Here is a 26,011-nt window from a genome sequence, read left to right on the forward strand (position 1 = left end):
TTCCCAGTTTCTCTATTACAGAGAGAGGCATGAGGTTTATCCCTGAACCAAGGTCACACAGAGCCTTAAAGATCATGGTGCCTATAGTACAAGGTATTATGAACTTTCCAGGATCCTGTCTCTTCTGAAGCAATGTCAGTTGATCCAGATCACTTAGTTCATTGGTGAACAAGGGAGGTTCATCTTCCCAAGTATCAATGCCAAATAATTTGGCATTTAGCTTCATGATTGCACCAAGGAACTTGGCAGCTTGCTCTTCAGTAACATCCTCATTCTCTTCAGAAGAGGAATACTCATCAGAGCTCATGAATTGCATAAGGAGGTTCAATGGAATCTCTATGTCTCTAGATGAGTCTCAGATTCCTTAGGTTCCTCAGAGGGAAGCTCCTTATTGATCACTGGACGTCCCAGGAGGTCTTCCTCCTTGGGATTCACGTCCTCTCCTTCCCTTACAGGTTCGGCCATGGTGCTTATGTCAATGGCCTTGCACTCTCCTTTTGGATTTTCTTCTGTATTGCTTGGGAGAGTACTAGGAGGGATTTCAGTGATCCTTTTACTCAGCTGGCCCACTTGTGCTTCCAAATTTCTAATGGAAGACCTTGTTTCATTCATGAAACTCACAGTGGCCTTAGATAGATCAGAGACTAAATTTGCTAAGCTAGATGAATTCTGCTCAGAATTCTCTGTCTGTTGCTGAGTGGATGATGGAAAAGGCTTGCTATTGCTAAACCTGTTTCTTCCACCATTATTAAAGCCTTGTTGAGGCCTTTGATCCTTCCATGAGAGATTTGGATGATTTCTCTATGATGGGTTATAGGTGTTTCCATAAGGTTCACCTAAGTAATTCACCTCTGCTATTGCAGGGTTTTCAGGATCATAAGCTTCTTCTGCATAAGAAGCCTCTTGAGTACTGTTGGATGCAGCTTGCATTCCATTCAGACTCTGAGAAATCATATTGACTTGCTGAGTCAATATTTTGTTCTGAGCCAATATGGCATTCAGAGTATCAACTTCAAGAACTCCCTTCCTCATAGGCGTCCCATTACTCACAGGATTCCTCTCAGAAGTGTACATGAACTGGTTATTAGCAACCATGTCAATGAGTTCTTGAGCTTCTGCAGGCATTTTCTTTAGGTGAATGGATCCACCTGCAGAAGTATCCAATGACATCTTTGATAGCTCAGATAAACCATCATAGAATATGTCCAGGATGGTCCATTCTGAAAGCATGTCAGAAGGACACTTTTTGGTCAATTGTTTGTATCTTTCCCAAGCTTCATAGAGGGATTCACCTTCCTTCTGTCTGAAGGTCTGAACATCCACTCTAAGCTTACTCAGCTTTTGAGGAGGAAAGAACTTGGCTAAGAAAGCCGTGACCAGCTTATCCCAAGAGTTCAGGCTGTCTTTGGGTTGAGAGTCCAACCACACTCTAGCTCTGTCTCTTACAGCAAAAGGGAAAAGCATGAGCCTGTAGACTTCAAGATCTACTCCATTAGTCTTAACAGTATCACAGATCTGCAAGAATTCAGTTAAGAACTGAAAAGGATCTTCAGATGGAAGTCCATGAAACTTGCAGTTCTGCTGCATCAGAGAAACTAGCTGAGGTTTCAGCTCAAAATTGTTTGCTCCAAATGTAAATTGGAATTAGGTGCAGTAAAGTCACCAAGCATTCTCCTTGCATTATTGTTGTTGGGTTCGGCTGCCATCTCCTTTACTTGTTCGAAATTTTCAATAAGGTTGTCTCTGGATTGTTGTAATTTAGCTTCTCTTAGTTTCCTCTTCAGAGTCCTTTCAGGTTCTGGATCAGCTTCAACAAGAATGCCTTTTTCTTTGTCCCTGTTCATAAGAAAGAGAAGAGAAAAAAAGAAGAAGAGGAATCCTCTATGTCACAGTAAAGAGGTTCCTTATTGTTAGTAGAAGAAGAAAAGGAATAGGGGTGAAGAAGAATGAAGAATCCAAACACAAAGGTGATGATAGGAGCAGAGATGTGAGATGAAGAGAAGTGTTAGTAGATGAATAAATAAATAGAAGGGGATGAGAGGAGGAGAGAATTTTCGAAAATAATTTTTGAAAAAGAGTTAGTGATTTTCGAAAATAGTTTTTGAAAAAGGTTAGTAGTTTTTTTTTCGAAAATTCAAAATAAAAATAAAATAATTAGTCTAATTAAAAAGAAATTTTGAAAAAGAGGGAAGATTTTTTCGAAAATTAGAGAGAGAGAGTTAGTTAGGTAGTTTTGAAAAAGGTAGGAAACAAACAAAAAGTTAGTTAGTTAGTTGAAATAAATTTGAAAATCAATTTTGAAAAGATAAAAAGTTAGGAAGTTAGAAAAGATATTTTGAGAATCAAATTTTTTTGAAAAAGATAAGATAAGAAGATATTTTTGAAAAGATATGATTGAAATTAGTTTTGAAAAAGATTTGATTTTTAAAATCATAATTAATGACTTGATTCACAAGAAATCACAAGATATGATTCTAGAACTCAAAGTTTGAATCTTTCTTAACAAGCAAGTAACAAAATTGAAATTTTTGAATCAAAACATTAATTGATGATGTTATTTTCGAAAATTATGAGATAAAATTAAGAAAAAATATTTTTGAAAAATATTTTTATAATTTCGAAAATAACTAAAAAAAATGAAAAAGATTTGATTTTTGAAAAAGATTTTGAAAAAGATAAGATTTTTAAATTGAAAATTTGATTTGACTCATAAAAACAACTAGATTTTAAAATTTTTTGAAAAAGTCAAATGATTCAAATCTAATTTTCGAAATTTTAAGAGAGAAAAAGGGAAAGATATTTTTTTATTTTTGAATTTTTATGATGAGAGAGAGAAAAACAAGAAAAATGATGCAATGCATGAAAGTTATGGATCAAAACATGTGATGCATGCAAGAATGCTATGAATGTCAAGATGAACACCAAGAACACTATGAAGATTATGATGAACATCAAGAACATATTTTTGAAAAATTTTTAATGCAAAGAAAACATGCAAGACACCAAACTTAGAATTCTTTAATGCTTAGACACTAAGAATTCAAGAATGCATATGAAAAACAAGAAAAGACACAAAACATGCAAATGCAAAGATCAAACAAGAAGACTTACCAAGAACAACTTGAAGATCATGAAGAACACTATGAATGCATGATTATTTTCGAAAAATGCAAGATGCACATGCAATTGACACCAAACTTATAACATGACTCAAGACTCAAACAAGAAACACAAAAATATTTTTGATTTTTTTGATTTTATGAATTTTTTTGTATTTTCTTTTAATTTTTTCGAAAATCATTTTGAAAAAGAAAAATAAGGATTCCAAAATTTTTAATATGAATTCCAGGAATCTTATGCTCTTTAGTCTAAAGCTCCAATCAAAGGGTAAGGCATGGCTTAATAGCCAGCCAAGCTTTAGCATGTACTCAGACATGACACGCCTAACATGCCCTACAGTCGTGGCTTTACAGCCAACCAGGCTTCAACATGCTTTTATGAAACACTAGAATTCATTCTTAAAAATTCTGAAGAAAAATAATTTTTTTGAAAACATTTTATTTTAAAATATATTTTTTTTTCGAAAACTTATGAGAAATTTTTGAAAGATTTTTGAAAAATTTTTGAAAATAAAACAAAAAGAAAATTACCTAATCTGAGCAACAAGATGAACCGTCAGTTGTCCAAACTCGAACAATCCCCGACAACGGCGCCAAAAACTTGGTGGACGAAATTGTGATTACACTTTGATTATGTAAAATTCATTGCTCTTTCTTTCCCTGGCAATGGCGCCTAAAACATGATGCCAATACCATGGTTCACAACTTCGCACAACTAACCAGCAAGTGCACTGGGTCGTCCAAGTAATACCTTACGTGAGTAAGGGTCGAATCCCACGGAGATTGTTGGTATGAAGCAAGCTATAGTCACCTTGTAAATCTCAGTCAGGCGGATATAAAATAGTAATGTGGTTTTCGAAAATAATTAATAAAATAGGGATAGAAATACTTATGTAAATCATTGGTGAGAATTTCAGATAAGCGCATAGAGATGCTTTCGTTCCTCTGAACCTCTGCTTTCCTGCTGTCTTCATCCAATCAGTCTTACTCCTTTCCATGGCTGGCTTTATGCAAGGGCATCACCGTTGTCAGTGGCTACATCCCCTCCTCTTGTGAAAATGGTCCAAGATGCCCTGTCACGGCACGGCTAATCATCTGAGGTTCCCGATCATGCTGGAATAGGATTCACCCTCCTTTTGCGTCTGTCACTACGCCCAGTACTCGTGAGTTTGAAGCTCGTCACAGTCATTCAATCATTGAATCCTACTCGGAATACCACAGACAAGGTTTAGACTTTCCGGATTCTCTTGAATGCCGCCATCATTCTAGCTTACACCACGAAGATTCTGATTAAGAGATCTAAGAGATACTCATTCAATCTAATGTAGAACGGAAGTGGTTGTCAGGCACGCGTTCATAGGGAATGATGATATTGTCACGTTCATCACATTCAGGTTGAAGTGCGAATGAATATCTTAGAAGCGAAATAAGATGAATTGAATAGAAAACAGTAGTACTTTGCATTAATCTTTGAGGAACAGCAGAGCTCCACACCTTAATCTATGGAGTGCAGAAACTCTACCGTTGAAAATACATAAGTGAAAGGTCCAGGCATGGCCGAATGGCCAGCCCCTCTGATCTAAGAACCAGGCATCCAAAGATGATTCCAAAGATTCAAAGATGTCTAGTACAATAGTAAAAAGTCCTATTTATAATAAACTAGCTACTAGGGTTTACAGAAGTAAGTAATTGATGCATAAATCCACTTCCGGGGCCCACTTGGTGTGTGCTTGGGCTGAGCTTGAGTGTTACACGTGTAGAGGTCATTCCTGGAGTTGAACGCCAGTTTTGGTGCCAGTTTGGGCGTTGAACTCCACTTTGCAACTTGTTTCTGGCGCTGGACGCCAGAATTGGGCAGAGAGCTGGCGTTGAATGCCAATTTGCGTCATCTAAACTTTAGAAACGTATGGACTATTATACATTGCTGGAAATTCCTGGATGTCTACTTTCTAACGCAATTGGAAGCGCACCATTTTGAGTTCTGTAGCTCCAGAAAATCCATTTTGAGTGCAGGGAGGTCAAAATCCAACAGCATCAGCAGTCCTTCTTCAACCTCTGAATCTGATTTTTGCTCAAGTCCCTCAATTTCAGCCAGAAAATACCTGAAATCACAGAAAAACACACAAACTCATAGTAAAGTCCAGAAATGTGAATTTAACATAAAAACTAATGAAAACATCCCTAAAAGTAACTAGATCCTACTAAAAACATACTAAAAACAATGCCAAAAAGCGTATAAATTATCCGCTCATCAGTTGTAGCCAAGTAAGGCAAAATAATAAGTTTCCAAACTCAATACATGAAAACAATTTGCAAAAAATTGGGCAGCATTCCGGCTAAAATTGGATGTTCCCGAGTGATAAACAGCAAGAAAAACAGTTCATATGAGATAAAAAGAAATGCTGCAAAGAGTCATAAATAGTAGGAACAGTAAAGAACAGGCTAATAGCAGCATGAAACATTAAGGAATAGCATATGAACAGTATTAACATCATAGCCAGATCAAAATTGTAGAATAGGGAAAACAAGTAACAAGAACGGCGCAATTATCAGGCCTAAATCTACTAACCACATCCTAGCTACCTAACCACCTAGAATCCACTACAAACATGCATCTCTAATTATCCAAAATTGAACAGAATCTGAAAATATGCAACTAACTACGGAAGATAGAGAAATCGGTGTTCAGCGGAACCTGGTATGTGTATAAACAGAGGTGAGGGTAGAGAGATGGTGGTGGAGACGCAGCGGCGCTGGGAGAGAGCATGGCAGCGCGGTGGTGGAGCAAGGGCGGGGTGAAGGTTGGGGTTTGGGTTGGAGGAGGTGGGAGAGGAATGAAGGAGGGGGCGAGGGTCGTGGGGGCTGTGGTGGTGGGAGACGGCGGTCTGAGGATGGCCGCGGTGGGGGGGCAGTGGTGGAAGAGGGCGGCGGTGGGTGAGAAGGGTGGAAGAGAGTGGTGGAGGAAAAAGAGAAAGAAGATAAGGAGAGAGGGTGGGTTTCGGTGGTGGGGTGCGGTGGTGGCTTGGCGGTGCGGTGGTCGGAGTGGTGGTGGTTGGGTGGCAGAGGAGGGAGGGGTTTGCAGAGAAGAGAAGAAGAAGGGGGGGTGGTTTGGGGGCGCAACGGATAGGGTTTCGCGTGAAGGGGGTTAGTATTTTTGAATCCATGCGAACGCGTAGAGCACGCGATCGCATGACTAGGGTGAAATAGGTTCGACGCGGTCGCGTGATTGACGCAATCGTGGGGGTTGGGTAAAAGATGGGTGATGCGGACGCGTGAGGCACGCGACCGTGTCGCTGAAAATTGTGCTAGACGCACACTTCCAGCGTCGTTTCAGCGCAACTCTCTGTCTCCATTTAGGGGGCCATAACATCCACGCGACGCGGACGCGTCGCTCACACTTTCGCGTGGGATGAGTGTTTTGCAAGTGACGCGTTCGCGTCAGGGACGTGAACACGTGGGCTGTTTTGTGCTAAATGCACACCAGCCGCACGATTCCATCCCAGCTTTCTGGGCGTTGGATCTTTACGCCGATTTCCATCTCACGCCCACGCGTGGCCTGCGCGCTCACGTGGGGTGATCTCTTTTTTTTATGCAATTATGCAATTATGCAGTATGCAATGCTAATGTAAATGCTACGGATAATATCCAGGTTCAATGAGAATAAAACAATATAAAAACAAACAAAACGAAATAAAATTAAAACAGGAACGATCATACCATGGTGGGTTGTCTCCCACCTAGTACTTTTAGTTAAAGTCCTTAAGTTGGACATTTGATGAGCTTCTTGTTATGGTGGCTTGTGCTTAAATTCATCCAGAAATCTCCACCAATGTTTGGAATGCCAACAGCCTCCGGGGTCCCAAACTAGGCATGTAAAGCTTTTGAGCAGCTTCAAACAGATTCTCAGGCTCCCGGGGTGACGAAAATCAGAATAGATTCCAGGATCCCAAACTTTGCTTTTAAATCTGCCTTTGTCTTGATCTATATTCTTCCATCCGGGCGGTTTAGAAATTGTATTCTCACCAAGATGACCAAACGCCTTTTGAGACCCATTCAATTGAACTTGATACCAATCCGTGCACTTCGAATTGAAGCGTGGAACCCTATTGAATCTTGCACACCAGCTCTGAGTACGAGCCATTTTCCTCTTACTCTTAAAGCTGCAGAGAGCTCTAAGCTGGCCATCTGTTTCAAGCAAACCATATTCTAGTGGAAAAGTAAAGACAAAGATTAAGGATTGTACCCACTTGAAGCTTGTATTAGGTGGTAATGGCCTTGGGATAGGTGTTTCCAGTGGTTCTGTAAGCTTTACTCCCTTGTATTCTTCTGTGAATTCCTCCACTTCTTTGCAAAATTCTTCAACTGCAACTGCGTCTTGATCAAAGCCTTCTATGTCTTCCTCGGCACTCAAGTCATAAGTTGGAGATTGAGAGAAATCTACTTCGACATCATCTTCGTATTCACTTGGATAAGGTTCTTCAGGCTCATGGAGTTCAGTTACAGATGCAAGTTCATGACTAGGAGAGGTTGATTCATGATCATCACTGCCTAAGGAATCAATTTCTTGGTTTGTTCCGTCCAATTTTTCACAAGGTATATGCTTTGGAGGTTGTGCAATATCCTCCTTGGCATCAAATTCGAACTTCTCGGCGGAATCCTTTACAGTTCTCGATTACCATGGAGGTTCAGCATCTCCTAAATCTTCAACCACTTCTTCCTCTACAACTATTATGGCTTCCTCCACTTGTTCCAATACAAAGCCATACTCCTCATTGTCCACCAAAGTTTCTAGTGCCTCCTTCATGCTACGCTCTTCTTTTGATTCTCCACATGTAGTCATGGGAGTACTCTGAGTGCTCAGATGTTGGGAAGCTAATTTATTTATCACCTCGGTTAAGGCAGTAGTGAGTTCCAGCACGTCCCTTTGCATCTTCGCTTGCCCTTGAAGAAGAACACGAAGTTTGTCATCCATTGGAGATTGGGGTGGATATGAGGGTTTATTGGTTGGGAGAGAGGGCTCATAATACAGAGGTGGTTCTTCTTGATAAGGATATGGGGATGGTAAATGTTGCGGTGGTGGTTCTTGGGAGTAATTAGATTGGAATTGTGGTGGATAAGGGTCATATGGTGGTGAATGGTGAAAAGGAACTTGTGAGTGTGGTGGTTCAAAGCTATGTTGAGAGGGTGATTCATAAGCACAGGGTGGAACTTGGTAATTACAAAGGGATCCACCGTATCTATTGCCTTGGCATGCATTGTATAATGGTCATCGTCTGTGATACCGTGGAGGGTGTTGTTGCCTAAAGGGTTGATCAAGTCCTCATGGCTCCATCCATCCTTGATTGCTCTGACCTTTATGCATGTTCCTGCTATAGCTTTCATTCCTTTCAACAATATTAGAACCAAACTCAAAGCGAGAGAGGTGAGAATTCATGGTAGCTAATAAGAATTAAAAATGAAAACAGAAACAAATAAACAAGCAAAAGAGAAATGTTTACAATAACCAATAATAAGGCACACGTTTGCAATTCCTCGGCAACGGTGCCATTTTGAAGAACGAAACTCTCACGCGATCTAGAATTTTTTCAAATAAATTCGTGTTGTAAGTATAGCTTCTAGACCGACAAGAATTCCTTTCTTACAAACATTTTAGTTGTCACAAGTAACAAACCCAATAAAATTTATAAACCGAAGTATTCAAATCTCGGGTCGTCTTCTCAAGGAATTGCAGGGAAGTATGATTTATTATTAGCTATGGAAAAGGTAGAATTTTGGGTTTTAAAAGATTTGAACACGGAAAATAAATTGCAGGAATTAATAAATTAATATCTAATAAAACTCTTGGCAAGGTACGAAAATTTGGAAGTCCTATCCTAGCTATCCTTATCGATGGTGATGAGAATTGAGTTCTAATCGCACTTAGTTAACCTTTACTAAAGAAAAGGAAAGTCAAGTGGACTAATTAGTTTGATCCTCAAGTCCTAGTAAATTTCTAAGAAAGGACTAGAGTTAGTGGAATTCAATTCAATTAGCAAAAATAACAATTATCAATCACGATGAGTTTGATAACTCAAGAGTCTCCAATTAATCAATTAAAGCCAAGAATATAAAAAAGCTAAAGATAAATCTGAAATACCTCAATTGTATTAATAAAAGAAAATCAATCTAAACATAAAGAGCTCATGAGCCAAATTGGTAACATAAGTCAGATACGAATAAAAGCGTTAGAATAAATAAAAATATAAAAGGAATATTGAACCTGAGAGGAAGTTGAAATCCTAAATCCTTTAAGAGGAATCCTAATCCTAAAACCTAAGAGAGAGGAGATAACTTCTCTCTCTAAAAACTACATCTAATCCTAAAATTATGAATGTATGATATCTCCTTTGATTCCTCCATTTTCTGGCTTATATTCTGTGTTTCTGGATTCAGAATTGGGCCGAAAAAGGGTCCAGAAATCACTGGGGGCATTTTCTGCAGATTCTGCACGTGGCGTCTGTCATGCGTCTTTGTAGGTCACGCGGTCGCATCATCTGGAGCTCTGCTCTTCCACGCAGTCGCGTCGGTCAAGCGTACGCGTCATTTGCGTTCTGCTCAAGGCACGCATCCGCGTCAGTCACGCGTTCGTGTCGCTGCCTTTCCGCGCTAGGCACGTGGCTGCGTCGTCCATGCGTTCGCGTTGCTGCCTTTTTCTTCAAGACTCCATTTTTGTGCTTTCCTTCCATTTTGTATGTTTCCTTTCTGTCCTCTAAGCCATTCCTGCCTTAGGAGATCTGAAAATACTTAACACACAAATCACAGCATCGAATGGTAATAAAGGGTAATTAAAATTAATACTTTTAAAGCATAGAAAACAGGTTTTTCACATATATCACATAATAAAGAAGGAAAAGTAAAATCATGCAATTTACATGAATAAGTGGATGAGGGATTGAATAAGTCACTTAAATTGAGCAAAAAATACATCATAAAATATGGATTTATCAGGGGCTTAGCTCTTTACCCCTCAATGTGAATCTTTTTCCTGTGCTATCATGGATTAATTCAATGTGCTCAAGAGACAGGATCCTGTTCACTGTATGAGGCAGAATTGGACTCTTAGTGATTACTACCTTCATTCCGGGTGAGAAGTCGTCAGTAGAATTCTTCTTGTTCCTCCAACCTCTAGGTAATTCTTCTTGGGAACTTGCTCCTTGGTAGATGATACATACCCAACACCAAACATAGGTTTGATGTCAGGGAGAATTTTATTAGTTCCGACCAAAGGAGGTTTGAGCTTTGGACTTTGCTATACTTCAGTCAGGCACCCTTAGAGACTTGGGTTAGTGATCTCATCCTTCATGCAAGCGCATCCTTCACCAGAGTGGTGTAAAGGTTTAAAAACCTTGAATACCAAGTAATCCTCCCGCATCCTCAAAACCAGCTCACATTTTTTCACATCAATTAAAGCTCTCCCAGTGGCCAGAAATGGTCTTTCAAGGATCAAAGAATCATTTGCATCTTCTCCCATGTCAAGAATCACTAAATCTACAAGGAGAAAAAGTTCTTCAACTTTGACTAAGACATTCTCTACTATTCCATGTGCCTATTTTAGAGACTTTTCTGCCATTTGAAGTGTTATCCTTGTTGGTTGTGCTTCTTGAACTCCAAGCTTCTTCATCACAGACAAGGGCATTAGATTGATGCCCGCACCAAGATCACATAAGGCTTTGTCAAAGTTGATGCTCCCAATAGTGCATGGAATATGAAAGCTTCCTGGATCCAGCATCTTCCTTGGCAACTTGCTCTAAATTAATGTACTACATTCCTCAGTCAGGACCATTGTTTCATCTCCCTTTAGGGTCTTCTTTTCAGAGAGTAAGCCCTTCATGAAGTCAACATAGAGAGGTATATGCTCCAGTACCTCAGCAAAAGGAATATTAATTTGCACCTTTTTGAAGTTTTCCAAGAACAGCGAGAATTGCCCGTCCTTGGTCTCCTTTTGGGGCTTCTGAGATCATGGTGACTTCGGTGTGTGCTCGGATGCTTTGGATAAAGCATGTACTATGGTGCTCTCAGCCTTCTCTTCAATTTCAACAACACATGCTTTCTCCTTTGGCACGAATTCATTAGTAACTTTGATGGCCTTGTATTATTCTCTTGGATTTACCTCTGTGTCACCCGGAAGAGTGTTAGGAAGCCACTTAGGTATTCACTTACTCAATTGACCCACTTATGCTTCCAAGTTCCTAATTGAAGCTCTGGTATCCTGTATGAAACTATGAGTGGTCTTGGAGAGTTCGGCAACTATAAAGGCCAAGTCAGGGGTGCCTTGGGAGGTGGGCAGTCGCTTGTTGCTGCTGAGAGGATCGAAACTGACGGTTGTTGAACTTGTTCTGATTAAAACCACCTTGAAAGTTGTTGAAATTCGGCTGAGTCTTCTGGGGTTTCTCTCTCCATCCAAAATTTGGATGATTCCTCAATCCCTAATTAAATGTGTTAGAATAAGGATCATTATTGGGATTTCTGGAGGAATTTCCCACATAGTTAACCTGTTCAGGAGTGGATTGAGCATAGCCATAAATCTCCGCTTGGTTAAAATAACTACTCATGTCATAAGATGTATCTTGAGTATTAACAACTGAGACTTGCATCCCACTCAAGTGCTGGATAATCATGTTGATTTGTTGAGACATGGCCTTATTCTAGGAAAAAATGGCATCCAAAGTATCTAGCTCCATGATTTCTTTCTTCACAGGATTCCTCTCAGAGGTGTACGGATATTGGTTGTTAGCAACCATCTCAATCAGCTCATTAGCCTCTTCAGGAGTATTTTTCATATGTAGAGAGTCACCTGCAGAATTGTCCAGAAATATTTTGGCTATTTCAGAGAAGCCATCATAGAAGATTTGCAGCCTAATCCAGTCTGAGAACATGTCAGGAGGGAACCTCCTGATCATTGACTTGTATCTTGATGTAGCGGAAAACGATCCGACACAAAACTCACCGGCAAGTGCACCGGGTCGCATCAAGTAATAATAACTCACGGGAGTGAGGTCGATCCCATAGGGATTGAAGGATTGAGCAATTTTAGTTTAGTGGTTGATTTAGTCAAGCGAATCAAGATTTGGTTGAGTGATTTGTGATTTGCAGAATTTAGATTGCATGGAAAGTAAAGGGAATGGGTAAATTGCATTGAATTTAAAGAGAACTGAAATTTAAAGTGCTGAATCTTAAAGAACAAGAAATTAAATGGCAGAAACTTAGAACGCAAGAAATGTAAATTGCAGAATCTTAAAGTGCAAGAAATGTAAATGGCTTGAATTGTAAAGGGAATTGGGAATTGGATTTGTAGAAATTAAACAAGGGAAAGTAAAATTCAACAAGCAGAGGAATAGAAGATAACTAGAATTGAACCGGATCTAAAAACAGAATTGTAAATGAGCATGAAAAGCGTTAAACAGAGAAAGTAAGATGAGAATTTAGATCTCAGGACTCAAGAGACTAGAAAACTAAGTCTAGATCTCAATGCCTTCCTAGATCCAACAAGAACAATTGCAAAGGAAATGTAAATTGCAGAGAAAGTAGAAGACAGAAGCAATTAACTAAAATGGAAATTCAATTATGCAGTAAAATGAAGCAGAGAGATCTCAGGATGAGATTGAAACAGATTTCCTTCAATTCTCCAACCCAAGATCCAAGACAAGGAAAGTAAAGAGTTCTGGGCAAGAACAAGGAGGAAGAGAGATCAATTCTCCTCCCAAATTCTCTTGAATTAAAACAACAATGCCAAGAAATGTAAAATGAGCTCTCTACTAAGTGCACTAATCAAAACCGAAAAGGAAAGCTCCCCTAAAAACTTAAATCCTATGCTATTTATACACTTTCTTCAAATGGTCTTCAAGCCTTCAATTGGGCCTTTGCTCTTGATGGAATTGGGTTGATAGAGGCCTTGGTTGATTGCTCTTGGAGTTTGGAGAAGAACCGAATTGAACTGGGTTTGGAATCATGAAAGCTTGAGTAAAAGTTTGAGTAAAAGTTTGAGGCAAACTTTTACTCCAACTTTTCACATCAGCCACCCTATTTTGCTGATACCAACGTTTGAGCTAAAGTTTGGGGTCAAACTTTTGCTCAAACGTTGGCCTTCCCTTGCACACTCATGGCGCCAACGTTTGCCAAAAAGTTTGAGGCAAACGTTGGCGCAAACTTTTGCTCTCCAAGGTGTCTTGTTCATGGCGCCAACCTTTGCCAAAACGTTTGAGGCAAACGTTGGTGCAAACTTTTGCTCTCCAGGGTGTTGATTTGTGATGCCAACGTTTGCCAAAAAGTTTGAGGCAAACGTTGGCTCAAGCTTTTTGCCCAAAAGTTTGCACAAAAGTTTGAGGCAAACTTTTGGTCCAGCTTTTTGCTCCCTGGTTCATTTTTACTTATTCCAAAAGTTTGAGCTAAAGTTTGAGGCAAACTTTTGCTCAAACTTTTTGTCCTCTCTTCCTCCTAGCCATTCCTTCTTGCTTCAACCTTTCTCCAAGCTTTCTTCACCTATCATTAATAAACCAAACACATCAAAGCTATGCTCAAAATCATGAGATATTCATTCTTTCATAATATGTGACAATTATAGCATAAAACCTCATGAAATTGCATTAATTTATCTATGGTTGATTAAATCAAAGGAAGCATGAAAATCTACCCAATTGGCTTGCTTATGGCTCAAGAAAGTGCATAATTCAATTGAAAATAAAAGAAAAAGGCTAGTGAAACTAGGCTAAGATGACTTGTCATCACAACACCAAACTTAAAGCTTGCTTGCCCCCAAGCAAGAAATGAATTATGCTCAGAGGTTCTTTCAATTAAGACGGATTGAAGAACAACTTGTAAAGTCCTGTGAGTGAAGTGATTAAGTAACAGTGGGATGAACTCTAAATCATATGCTCATGCAAGGGCTTCAGTGCTCACTAGTCCTCACATATTGGGAGTCTTAGGTCTTAGGATTTTCATCCAAATGATATCATAGAGATCTCTTTATATGTAATCACCTTGAAGAAGCTTATAGTTTCTTTGCTTTGGCCTTGACTCTAAGTGTCATGTCTCAAAGCGGCTCTTTAGATAAGCTTTCAATCAATACTCCTAAACCAGTTGGTTTTAAGGTATTAGGTGTTGAAGCACCCCTAAGGATTTACTTGCTCAAGCCTCTTTCTTTGACACAACTCAACCACAAGCATTTACTAGGCTAACAACTCTTTGAGTTTTGTTTCTTCTTTCTTTTTCTGCCTAGTAATTGATGCTCAGAGCCTTGGGCCATGTTCTTTTTGCTTTTGTATTTTCTTTATTTTCTTTTGTTTTGTTTGCTGCTTCTTGGATCAATAGATTTTTGAGAATCTCCACAATACTTCTTTGAACTTCATGTCCTGCCTATGAGCTCCCATGCAAGTTTTCACAAGCATGCAACCTCAATACATAATCATACAACTAGAACCACCACTTCTCCTAATCTTTTGCTTGCCTCAAAATTGTTTTATTCCTCAATCCTTCTTTTCAAAGAACTTTCATGTGATGCATTTTTTTGAAATATTGAGTGCAAACAAGTTTTGGAGAGTCTAGTGTTGTAAATGATCAAGCATCTTGCTTATTGAATTACAGAAAAACTATGCTATGCAGGCAGGCAGGGGTATTATGTAACTTTCAATTTAGTAGCATCTGATACAAAATAATCACTGAACAATACAACCTTTTGGAGATCGCTTGCTTTCCTCTTCCTCATCATCATTGCCGATCTTTACATTCCTCTCTCTTCCTTTTGATAGATGATGCTAAATCTTTCCAAAAGTTTGTATGGTACCCTACAGTGATATTGAAAGTTGCTTGTTCCCCAAGCACTTAGAGACAATGGTTAGTCTGCATGATTTATTTGTAGGCCTTTGAACTTACTTTGGTGTGGGAACACCAAACTTAGTACCTTGCCAATGGTTTTCATGCATCAAATTAACCATGTGTGATAATTTTTTTCTCTTTTTTTTTTTCAAAAGCCATGGAACTGAAAACTAGGAAACAGCAAAATAGCTAACTAGTTCATCCAATATGCTTGAAGCCAACATTATGCAGAAAGTGAGAATGTGTTTTATAATGGGATTTTGGTGAAACACCAAACTTAGAATCCTTCATTCTCCTTTATATTATTTTAGTGTGTAACACCAAACTTAGCTTCTAGCAATATAGATAAAACTAATTAGCCTTTTTATTAAAATAGATATGAAAAGATGGTTACCTCCGGTTGGGTTGCCTCCCAACAAGCGCTCTTTTATTGTCACTAGCTTGACATCCTTCATTCTTTGCTCATGGAAGTTGAGGCTTCTGTTGCCTTAGGTTTCCTCCTCTTGCTATGGGCTTCCTTCCCTCTATTTCTCTTTCCATAGCCTTCTTACTTTCCTCCATGACTCCCTTCTCTTTCAACCCAGTATCCTTTTCATGGTTCTTTGGGTTCAGAGTCCCCTTCTTCTCACCCAATTCAGCAAGATTTTGAACCAGCTGTTCCATCTGCCTTTCAAGTCTTCTGAGTGAGGCCTCTTGATTCTTGCTTATCATCTCTTGATGTTTCTTTATTTCTTCCTGCTCTATTGCCATCATTTCTTGAATTTTCATGAACCTCTCCATCAGCATTTCTAGAATATAGATTCTTTGAAAGGTTGGAAGTGGTTGTGGCTGTGTCAATTGTGGTGGTCGATGAAGGTCATTCTGGGCGAATGGTGAGGTAGGACGGGGTTGGAAGTGTGTGTGATTGTTGTTGTGGGGGTGTGTTTTATGTTGATTTTTGAAGCTGGGATTATTGCAGTTGAAGTCCCTTGGTCTTTGGTTTTGGTTCTCAACCCCCCTCCCATTAGAATGAGTTCTCCAAGGTGGATTGTACACATCATTCTGAGGCCTGTGTTGGAGCACGCTAGAGTGATTGCTTGGAGATTGTAGTTGCTCATAACTTTGTTGCTCATGGTTAATGACCCCAAAACTGTGTTCAGCTTGATTACACCCATATGAGCTTTGAGTCAGGTTGTATGTATGTACTACAGCATGTCTCAACTCAGTGATTTTTCTGGCCATCATGTCTAGTTGTTGTAGATTCTGCTGATGCATCTGCTTGTTTTGGCTTATGACTGCACGAGCACCTTCAATTTCTTTCTCTTGTGTGAATGGATGCACTTCTGCCTCTGGCTTAACAACTCTCTGTGATGGGTTCAACTTGACTAGGAGTTCACTCATCAGTTCTTCCCATCCGATAATGCTTCCTTGTGGAAAAGCTTCAAACCATTGGGCAACATCATTCATGGCTATGGATAGTTGCTTCGGACTATGGGTTACATTATCATCCAAGGTGAGGATATTGCTCTCATGATTGCTAGAATTTGTTGAGTTCCCCTCCATGATCTGCACAGTCACAAACAATTCAAGTGATGATTGAATATTTTCAAGCTCAGAATGTGATTCAGAAGGTTAGCTGGCACAAAGTATCAAACAGTTGATGGACTTGGGAGATTAGTGGCAGAAGTTGCTTCTCTTGGGTAAACAAGAGCATTGCATAGAGCCAGAAATTTCCAGGAAAACTTCACTTTGTTGCTAAAGTGAAGTTTCAGTTATCTCAGGCAAAAATTCAAACAGTTAGTGGGTTAATTGAAAATTAAAGAACAGAAAAGTAAAAGTGCTTGATCTAGATCTCCACTTTACTTAATCATTGTCAATCTAATCAATCCCCGGCAAAGGCGCCAAAAACTTGATGTAGCAGAAAACGATCTGACACAAAACTCACCGGCAAGTGCACCGGGTCGCATCAAGTAATAATAACTCACGGGAGTGAGGTCGATCCCATAGGGATTGAAAGATTGAGCAATTTTAGTTTAGTGGTTGATTTAGTCAAGCGAATCAAGATTTGGTTGAGTGATTTGTGATTTGCAGAATTTAGATTGCATGGAAAGTAAAGGGAATGGGTAAATTGCATTGAATTTAAAGAGAACTGAAATTTAAAGTGCTGAATCTTAAAGAACAAGAAATTAAATGGCAGAAACTTAGAACGCAAGAAATGTAAATTGCAGAATCTTAAAGTGCAAGAAATGTAAATGGCTTGAATTGTAAAGGGAATTGGGAATTGGATTTGCAGAAATTAAACAAGGGAAAGTAAAATTCAACAAGCAGAGGAATAGAAGATAACTTGAATTGAACCGGATCTAAAAACAGAATTGTAAATGAGCATGAAAAGCGTTAAACAGAGAAAGTAAGATGAGAATTTAGATCTCAGGACTCAAGAGACTAGAAAACTAAGTCTAGATCTCAATGCCTTCCTAGATCCAACAAGAACAATTGCAAAGGAAATGTAAATTGCAGAGAAAGTAGAAGACAGAAGCAATTAACCAAAATGGAAATTCAATTATGCAGTAAAATGAAGCAGAGAGATCTCAGGATGAGATTGAAACAGATTTCCTTCAATTCTCCAACCCAAGATCCAAGACAAGGAAAGTAAAGAGTGCTGGGCAAGAACAAGGAGGAAGAGAGATCAATTCTCCTCCCAAATTCTCTTGAATTAAAACAACAATGCCAAGAAATGTAAAATGAGCTCTCTACTAAGTGCACTAATCAAAACCGAAAAGGAAAGCTCCCCTAAAAACTTAAATCCTATGATATTTATACACTTTCTTCAAATGGTCTTCAAGCCTTCAATTGGGCCTTTGCTCTTGATGGAATTGGGTTGATAGAGGCCTTGGTTGATTGCTCTTGGAGTTTGGAGAAGAACTGAATTGAACCGGGTTTGGAATCATGAAAGCTTGAGTAAAAGTTTGAGTAAAAGTTTGAGGCAAACTTTTACTCCAACTTTTCACATCAGCCACCCTATTTTGCTGATACCAACGTTTGAGCTAAAGTTTAGGGTCAAACTTTTATTCAAACGTTGGCCTCCCCTTGCACACTCATGGCGCCAACGTTTGCCAAAAAGTTTGAGGCAAACGTTGGCGCAAACTTTTGCTCTCCAGGGTGTGTTGTTCATGGCGCCAACGTTTGCCAAAAAGTTTGAGGCAAACGTTGGCGCAAACTTTTGCTCTCCAGGGTGTTGATTTGTGATGCCAACGTTTGCCAAAAAGTTTGAGGCAAACGTTGGCTCATGCTTTTGTCCCAAAAGTTTGAGCTAAAGTTTGAGGCAAACTTTTGCTCAAGCTTTTTGCCCAAAAGTTTGCACAAAAGTTTGAGGCAAACTTTTGGTCCAGCTTTTTGCTTCCTGGTTCATTTTTACTTATTCCAAAAGTTTGAGCTAAAGTTTGAGGCAAACTTTTGCTCAAACTTTTTGTCCTCTCTTCCTCCTAGCCATTCCTTCTTGCTTCAACCTTTCTCCAAACTTTCTTCACCTATCATTAATAAACCAAACACATCAAAGCTATGCTCAAAATCATGAGATATTCATTCTTTCATAATATGTGACAATTATAGCATAAAACCTCATGAAATTGCATTAATTCATCTATGGTCGATTAAATCAAAGGAAGCATGAAAATCTACCCAATTGGCTTGCTTATGGCTCAAGAAAGTGCATAATTCAATTGAAAATAAAAGAAAAAGGCTAGTGAAACTAGGCTAAGATGACTTGTCATCATATCTCTCCCAGGCTTCATAGAGGGACTCGCCATCTCTCTACCTGAAAGTCTGAACATCTGTCCTTAACTTAGTTAGTTTCTGAGGAGGAAAGAACTTGGTCAAAAAACTGTTGACCACCTTTTCTCAAGTGTCCAAGCTTTTCTTAGGCTGAGTGTGAAGCCACTGCTTTGTCTTGTCTCTCATAGCAAATGGGAAGAGCATAAGCTTATAGACATCTGGATTCACTCCATTAGTCATCAAAATATTAGAGATGAACAAGTTTGGGTCTTCCTGCGAGAGTCCATGAAACTGACAGTCCTGCTGCACCAAAGTGATCAATTGAGGCTTCAACTCAAAATTGTTTGCACCTATAGGAGGCACAACAATACTGTTCTCATAGAAATTAAGAGTGGGAGCAGTGTATGAGCCAAGCATCCTTCTGGGCTGCTCATTACCATTCGATTCTCAACATTAGCATTAACTATGTTGTTGGGATCCATAGTAGCCTCTTCAACTTCCTTCTCAAAAGTATCTCTGAGATTCTCTCTGTCTTTATAAACTCTAGCTTGTTGCAAACGCTGCCTCAAGGTCCTCTCAAGTTCAGGATCAAAATCAAGAAGGGGTTCTTTGTCCTTGTTTCTGCTCATAAACAAATAGAAAATAAAGAAAATATGGGAATCTCTACGTCAGAGTGCAGAGAATTCCCAGTGAGGTATCCTGTGTAAAAGAAATAAAATAGAATAAACTAAAAACATAATAATAGAAATTTGAAAATTAATAAAGAAAATTAAGCCACTAATTTTGAAAATAAAGAAAAGAAAATTAATTAGGAAAAATAAAATAAAATCACTAAAAAGGGATACCAAACTTAATTTCAAAAATTAATGAGAAAAAAATCTTAAACAAAGTAAAGCCAAGAATTCAAAAATTAAAGAACAAAGACAAATAAGACTAAAAATTGAAAACACCAAACTTAATTTTTTGAAATTAAGGAAAATTTTTTAACTAAAAAACCCTCAAATTTTAGAAATTAAGAAGGCAAAAAATAAAAATAAAAAAAATCAAAAACTAAAAACACCTAATCTAAGCAATCAGACAACTGGTAGTTGTCAATCACAGTTAATCCCTGGCAATGGTGCCAAAAATTTGATGCAGAATTTTGAATACCCACAAACTAACCGGCAAGTGCACCGAGTCGTACCAAGTAATACCTCAGGTGAGTGAGGGTCAATCCCACAAGGATTGATGGACTGATCAACGATGGTTGAATGACTCACTTAGCCAAGCAAGTAGAAAGTTGTGTTTTGGGAGTTGTAAAATACATTAAACAGTAAATTCAGAGAATTTGAAAGCAAACAATAAAAGTGGTGTGAAATATATGATGGAAAGCAGTTAAGGCTTCAGAGTTGTATATTCTTCCGGATTAAGTTTTCTTACTAACTATTTTAATCCTGCAAGATTCGTTTCATAGCAAACTGTAGTTGACTAAAGCCAAATGTCTTAGTGATTTAGTCTCCTCTAACCCAAATCAATTACCGATGTCTTGGTCACCTAATGTATATTAGAGGATTAAGAACAATTCTAGTTTATGGCCACAAAAACCCTAATTACCCAAAACTAAGATGATTATATGTCACGTATCCTGATTAGTTCAGGTAATTAGTAATTTAGGAGGAATTTGCTTTCAAGCTGTTATTTAAGGGAGATAACTCTGTCGAGAATCACCAGAACACATGTAGAAAAAAGGTTATACTATCATTCTACCCAGATTCATAAAATGAAGAACGAAAGCAATCCTTGAAACTGAATCAATACATTAATTAAAATAGAAAAGCAATAGTCTTAATCTATAGAAATAAAAAAAGCTCCTAACCTTAACTAAGGAGGTTTAGTGGCTCGTGGCTTACAGAAAAAACAAGGGTTCTGAAAAGCGAAATGTGCGAAAGTGAGAAGATCCCCTTAAAGGGTGAATCTTTTCCCTTTTATATCTCACCTAATATGATTTAAAATTAAAATAAAAAAATAAATTCTAAACATAAAAGATTTTGTTTGTAAATAAAAATTACAAAAATAAAAGATAAGATAATATCTAAAAGTTAAATCCAACTAAAGATGCTCTAAGAGTGTGATTGTGATCTAGATTGCTAGTGCCCAAAGTGGCAGAAACGCATTAATCCATTCTGAGTTGCTGGTGCTAAACGCCAGCTTGGTGTTTAATGCCTAAAGGGACAACCTCAATTCTTCTCCTTTTTCGCTCAAACTCTGCCAAATTGATCCAAATTTCACCTGAAATAATAAAAACACTAGAAAAACTCAAAGTAGCATCCAAAGAGGATTTTAACACTAAAATATAATTAAACTTACTAAATTCCAACTAAATTTAACTAGAAAATAAGCAAAAAATGGGATAAGATATTCACGATTTACAGGTTTCGGGAGCGTTAGAAATTAATTTTTGAAGTTAGTTCCGCTTCGGCATATGATCCTTATTCGTGCTTGGTGTTAGCTCTTTCTCTATCAATTATATTGGAATTCCTTGTTCTTTATTTCCTTCATGAAATGTGATTGATTTAACTGCTAACCTTATCTTACCATTCATACATTGTCTTTGCTTGGTTCTGTATCCAGTTATTGGTTGAAACTTTTGAGACATTTACTCTTATTACTATTAATAGCAATCTTTATGAATTCTATATTCCTTGACTTGATCTTGAATTTATTCTGGTACAATAAATGATTCACAGATCTCTGGAAATATTAACTATTGACTTTAGCTACCCTCACTTGTGAGCTTTGTATTCCTTTCTAATTGGTTGATGTCAACGGATGCGCTATGACTTGTGCCACGTTATTTAATGTATCATTTGTTTTTATTTTCTTCTCTTCATCTTGAAATTGCTTGCTTCACTACGTCTTGAAATCTAATTTGAAATTTGGATTCTTTTTGAAAAAATTTCAAGTTAATCTTCTCTTGCTTGATTGTATCCATAGTCATTCTTTGAATATGATGAGGATGTTTTGAATTTAGCATGTCCTTATTCATATGAAATTTTGAAAGCTTATGTATTTTGTGGAAACTATAGAGGGATCAAGCTTATGAGTCATACCATGAAGTTATGGAAAAGGGTGATAGAACGGAGGTTGAGAAAAAAGACACAAGTAACAGAGAACCAATTTGGATTCATGCCAGGAAGATCTACCACTGAAGCGGTATACCTTTTAAGAAGGATGATGGAGAGGTATCGTAGTAATAAAAGGGATCTACATATGGTGTTTATTGATTTGGAAAAAGCGTATGATAGGGTACCAAGGGAGGTCTTATGGAAGGTTTTAGAAAAGAGGAGGGTAAGGATCGCATATATTCGTGCAATTAAAGACATGTATGATGGGGCCACAACTAGTGTGAAGACTCAAGGTAGTATGACAGAGGAATTTCCTATTGGTATAGGATTACACCAGGGATCATCCTTAAGTCCATACCTTTTCACATTAGCCTTGGAAGTACTCACAGAGCACATCCAAGAGCCTGTGCCATGGTGCATGCTTTTTGCTGATGATATCATCCTTATGGGAGAGTCAAGGGAAGACCTAAAAAAGAAGTTGGAGTTATAGAGAGAAGCTTTAGAAGTGTATGGTCTGCGCATAAGCCATAGCAAGATGGAATATATGGAATGTAAGTTCAGTCCGAGAAGGGAAAACCCTAATATAGAGGTGAAAATTGGAGAAAACACCCTACGAAAAGTTAAAAATTTTAGGTATCTTGGGTGCATCATACAGGATAATGGAGAGATTGAATAGGATGTAAATCATAGGATCCAAGCAGGGTGGTCAAAATGGCGGAGTGCATCTGGTTTTAATGTGACAAAAAAGTGCCCTTCAAACTTAAAGGTAAATTCTATTGCACCGCTATAAGACCGGCTATACTTTATGGTACGGAGTGTTGGGCGGCTAAAGGGGAGCACGAACATAAGTTGAGTGTGGCAGAGATGAAGATGTTGAGATGGATGAGTGGTCATACGCGATTGGATAAAATAAGGAATGAAGATATAAGGGAGAGAGTTGGAGTAGCACCCATTGTGGAAAAGATGGTTGAATCACGTCTTAGGTGGTTTGGACATGTGAGAAGAAGACCGATAGAATATCCAGTCAGGAGGGTAGATGAGATGGAAGATAGACAAGGGGCGAAAGGCAGAGGAAGACCTAAGAAGACCATCCATGAGGTGGTCAAACGAGATCTACATGTAAATGGTCTCTTTGTAGACATGACACATGACAGAGCACAATGGCGTCCCCACTTAGTGGGACAAGACTTTGTTGTTGTTGTTGTTGTATGTATTTTGAGACTTTACCTCAAATTCTCCTTCTTGAACAAAAATTTGAATTCTTTTCAACCTTATAACAATTTCACTACATACCTCTAATTGACTAAATATCTAAGTACCTTCTGCGATTTTTGAGAAATTACTTTTGGTCCTTGATGAGCGGATAATTTATACGCTTTTTGGCATTGTTTTTACATAGTTTTCAGTATAATTTAGTTAGTTTTTAGTATTTTTTATTAGCTTTTAATTAAAAATCCCATTTCTAGACTTTACTATGAGTTTGTGTATTTTTCTGTGATTTCAGGTATTTTCTGGCTGAAATTGAGGGACCTGAGCAAAAATCAGATTCAGAGGTTGAAGAAGGACTGCAGATGCTGTTGGATTCTAACCTCCCTGCACTAAAAGTAGATTTTCTAGAGCTGCAAAACTCCAAATGGCGCGCTTCCAATTGCGTTGGAAAGTAGACATCCAGGGCTTTCCATAAATATATAATAGTCCATACTTTTCCCGAGTTTAGATGACGCAAACTGGTGTTGAACGCCAGTTCCATGCTGCAGTCTGGCGTTCAGCGCCAGAAACAAGTTGCAAAATGGAGTTCAACGCCAGAAACACATTACAAACTGGCGTTCAACTCCAAGAATGACCTCTCCAGATGTAAATTTCAAGCTCAGCCCAAGCACATACCAAGTGGGCCCCGGAAGTGGATTTCTACGTTATTTACTTATTTCTGTAAACCCTAGTAACTAGTTTAGTATAAATAGGACTTTTTACTATTGTATTTACATCTTGGGATGTTTAGTTCTTAGATCATGGGGGCTGGCCATTCGGCCATGCCTGGACCTTTCACTTATGTATTTTCAACGGTAGAGTTTCTACACACCATAGATTAAGGTGTGGAGCTCTGCTGTTCCTCAAAGATTAATGCAAAGTACTACTGTTTTTCTATTCAATTCAACTTATTCCGCTTCTAAGATATTCATTCGCACTTCAACATGATAGATGTGATGATCGTGACAGTCATCATCATTCTCAACTTATGAACGCGTGCCTGACAACCACTTCTGTTCTACCTTAGATTGAATGGATATCTCTTGGATATCTAATACAGGGGACCGAGTCCGAGTTATTAGTGTCTTCATGGTATAAGTTAGAACCCATGGATGGCCATTCCTGAGATCCGGAAAGTCTAAACCTTGTCTGTGGTATTCCGAGTAGGATCTGGAAAGGGATGGCTGTGACGAGCTTCAAACTCGCGAGTGCTGGGCATAGTAACAGATGCAAAAGGATCAATGGATCCTATTCCAGTATGATCGAGAACCGACAGATGATTAGCCGTGCCGTGACAGAGCATTTGGACCTTTTTCACAGAGAGGATGGGATGTAGCCATTGACAATGGTGATGCCCTACATAAAGCTTGCCATGGAAAGGAATAGGATTGATTGGATGAAGACAGCAGGAAAGCAGAGATCAGAGGAACGAAAGCATCTCTATACGCTTATCTAAAATTCTCACCAATGAATTACATAAGTACCACTATCCTATTTTATATTTTATTTATTTTCATCCACTATAATTTCTTAATACAATTTGATCCGCCTGACTGAGATTTACAAGGTGACCATAGCTTGCTTTAAGCCGACAATCTCCGTGGGATCGACCCTTACTCACGTAAGGTTTATTACTTGGACGACCCAGTGCACTTGCTGGTTAGTTGTATGAAGTTGTGAAACAGATATAAGATCATGAACGTGCGTATTAAGTTTTTAGCGCCGTTACCAAGGAATGGAATGATCACGATTTTGTACACCAGTCCTTAGCCAAGTAAAATTCCATCTTTCAAATTTCATGTATTCTATCTCTACCATAGAAATAGTTTTGATGTAACACAACTTGATTTTAATTCTGACCATATTATAATTTTATGCATATCTTTGTCTGGTTACATACCTAAGCATACTCTGAGATTCTTGAAGGAAGATTTTGTTTCTATCCTAAATAACCTTCATTTTACAAACCTCACGTAACTTATTTCAACCTGAATATATTTTGAGGTAGTGCAAACATCTATGCTTTTGTTAATTCCTTTAAATGTTTATTTCATATCTTCTTTTTTTACAAGGTAAGATGATCTCCTTCTTAAGTTTATCTATTCTTTGCAGATATTTCATTCAATTGCACTCCTAAACATTCTCTTGAATTTTGTAAATGACGTCATTGACTTTGGTCACTCTCTTCCTGTGAATCTTGTACTTTAATTCAGCTTGAATTCAATTCTAATAAATGCACAGTTTTCTTCTCATTGTCTCCATTAAATTTCTTTAAACTCTCAATACGTCTATCTCTTACTTGTAAACTACTATTTGATATGACATTGAAATTGTTTTGGTGTGACACCGATCCTTGAATATTTGAAAATATTAAGTGCTCCTTTTAATTAGGCAGTATTGGCTTATGCGTTCTAATCGTGCTATGCAATTTGACATGTTGTTTATCCTTTTCTTTTTCTTGAGATGTAATTTAAATTTCTTTGCTTCACAATCTGTACCTTACGTATGTCTTGATCTGCTTACACTTTCGACTATGTTAAGACTCTTGCAACACAGTTGTTGATCTCATATTCCTCCACGAGTTATGAAACCCTTGTGGTATTCTGAAGTTATTCCGCTGTGATGAGTCACTATTGGCTTTAATAATTCTTTTTCTATAAAAGTTCGTACTTTTTTAACCCAGCTTGAATCTGTTTCAAACAAATGCATAGTTTTTATTCTTATTGATCCTATCGAATTTCTTTGATTCAAGAGTTATCCTTGAAGTTGCCAATTGATTCCTTCTCGGCACTCTTCATTGCTCGTGTATCCTTGTTTACCTGCAATTTCATTCATTTTTCAAATCCTCATGAGTATTATCTTTGTCGCTTGTCATTCTTTTCTAAAATCTTGTGTCCTTCTAAGTGAACTCGAGATTTATTTTAATGTCATGTGCGACAT

General features: G+C 38.2%; 1 non-coding gene and 1 pseudogene across 1 annotated transcript; one reads left to right on the forward strand and one right to left on the reverse strand.

Moving 5' to 3' along the window:
• Positions 1 to 1,224: 1,224 nt before the first annotated feature.
• LOC148553758 (small nucleolar RNA R71) lies at positions 1,225 to 1,332 on the forward strand. The gene has a single exon (XR_015893497.1). It is a non-coding gene; the product is annotated as a small nucleolar RNA R71 (small nucleolar RNA).
• A 5,574-nt stretch (positions 1,333 to 6,906) lies between these two features.
• On the reverse strand, positions 6,907 to 8,091 carry LOC148553759 (uncharacterized; annotated as a pseudogene).
• Between the last annotated feature and the right edge of the window lie 17,920 nt (positions 8,092 to 26,011).

Source organism: Arachis ipaensis, chromosome B7 (genome assembly GCF_059453495.1).
Source record: "Arachis ipaensis isolate K30076 ecotype BB chromosome B7, ASM5945349v1, whole genome shotgun sequence".
NCBI classification, from domain to species: Eukaryota; Viridiplantae; Streptophyta; class Magnoliopsida; order Fabales; family Fabaceae; genus Arachis; species Arachis ipaensis.